The sequence below is a fragment of the Grammomys surdaster genome, unplaced genomic scaffold (genome assembly GCF_004785775.1).
Source record: "Grammomys surdaster isolate TR1022 unplaced genomic scaffold, NIH_TR_1.0 110517, whole genome shotgun sequence".
Lineage (NCBI taxonomy): Eukaryota > Metazoa > Chordata > Mammalia > Rodentia > Muridae > Grammomys > Grammomys surdaster.
In genome coordinates this window covers 1-1,903 of record NW_021611099.1, presented here as the reverse complement: position 1 = coordinate 1,903, position 1,903 = coordinate 1, and the positions used below count along the sequence as shown (strand labels likewise).

The 1,903-nt window shown below is 43.8% G+C and overlaps 1 pseudogene across 1 annotated transcript; it reads left to right on the top strand.

Moving 5' to 3' along the window:
• Positions 1–625: 625 nt before the first annotated feature.
• LOC114635506 lies at positions 626–1,295 on the top strand (annotated as a pseudogene). The gene has a single exon (XR_003713480.1). The product of XR_003713480.1 is annotated as a WD repeat-containing protein 53 pseudogene (transcript).
• The last annotated feature ends 608 nt before the right edge of the window (positions 1,296–1,903 follow it).

The window sequence follows — 1,903 nt, the reverse complement described above, 5'->3', positions numbered from 1 at the left end:
TCTGCCTTCTGTGCCTGGTGCTGGTGGTAGTGGTGTACGCCTTTAATCTCAGCACTCAGGAGACAAAGGCAGGTGGATGTCTGTGAGTTTGAGGCCAGCTTGGTCTACAAAGAGAGTTCCAGGACAGCCAGGGCTACACAGAGAAACTCTAGAAAAAACATGCTTTCCTGTCTCCTGAGTGCTAAGGTTGAAGGCATATGCTGCTGTGCTGGCTGGCTTCTCTCTCTCTCTCTCTCTCTCTCTCTCTCTCTCTCTCTCTCTCTCTCTCTCTCTCTCTCTCTCTCTCTGTCTCTCTCTCTCTCTCTCTCTCTCTCTCTCTCTCTCTCTCTCTCTCTCAATTTAGGGAGTGATGTTGGGGATGCACCCATGGTTTTACAGGTGACAAATCAGTGCTTATGCCACTAAGCTATATCCTCAGCCCAATCATTGGGTTTTGATGGAGTCTGTTCAATAAAAGTTTTAGCGTCCAACCTGTCAATTTTACTTCTGCGTCTGCATTCTAGCTTTAGTCTAGTGTCAGTAACATTGCCCTGGCATGCCGTAGCAGCTTCTGAATGACACCACGAGGTGGTACAGAAACTGTGTCATATTTCATTAGAAGCTCAGTAAGCACTGTAGTTGAGCAATGTGTCTAGAACACTGTGTGACTGTAATTTCACCTTGTTTAAAGGTAATTCTGTGGAGTCTTCAAAAAGCCCGTCCTGTCTGGATTACAAATTTACAGGAGGATGAAACAGAGGAAACGGAAGGTCCCCAGTCCCCCGGTCGGCTCCTAAACCCCGCACTAGCCCACTCTGTCGCTGTGGCATCGTGCGGCAATCTTTTTAGCTGTGGTGCGGAGGATGGTAAGGTGCGCATCTTCAGGGTGATGGGAGTCAAATGTGAGCGAGAACTGGGATTTAAGGGTCACACTTTGGGAGTATCCCAGGTCTGCTTTCTGCCCGAGTCCCATCTGCTGCTTACTGGGGGAAATGATGGGAAGATAAGATTGTGGGATGTGAACAGTAAGACGGAGAAGCCCCAGAAGAGTCCTGTGAAGCACACCTACAGGAAGAAAGCAAAGAGGGCGGCGTGCCCCACGCAGGGTGCGAACTCTGGAGCCCCTGGAGCAGAGGATGAGGGACATGCAAAGATTCTGCCGAAGCTCGATATTGAACACGGAGAAAAAGTGAACTGGCTCTTGAGTACAAAAATAAAAGGGAACAGAAGCATATTAGTGGCTGATCAGACGAGTTGTGTGTCTGTGTATACCCTAAATGAACTTTAGGTCCAATTAAATGCATTGCAAAAATCAACAGTTTTTTGGGTATTTTTGTTTGTTTGTTTCCTTGCTTCCTTATTAAGACACTTGGAGCCCAGGCTGGTCTAGAATTCACTCACTATATAGCACAGGGTGGCCTCAAACTTGTGACAATCCTCCTGTCTCAGCCTCCAAATTCTGAGATTACAAATAGGGGCCCCCTCCGTGCTCTGCTGACAAAACCTAATTTTACTTTATTTTATTTTTTTATTTTTATTTTTCATTTTATTTTATTTTATTTTATTTTATTTTATTTTATTTTATTTTATTTTATTTTATTTTATTTTATTTTATTTTTTGGTTTTTTGAGACAGGGTTTCTCTGTGTAGTCCTGGCTGTCCTGGAACTTACTCTGTAGACCAGGCTGGCCTCGAACTCAGAAATTCACTTGTCTCTGCCTCCCAAGTGTTGGGATTAAAGGCATGTGCCACCACTGCCCGGCCTAATTTTATTTTTTTAGCCTAAGAAAAATTCTTGCTTTAAGCTATTTGTCATGTGTAGAATAAGGATAAATCATTGAATAATACTTCATAGAGTAAGTGACATTAGAGTTTGGGTAAAGAGATTCACTGAGTGTTAATTGTGCCAGCTGATAAGTTATTT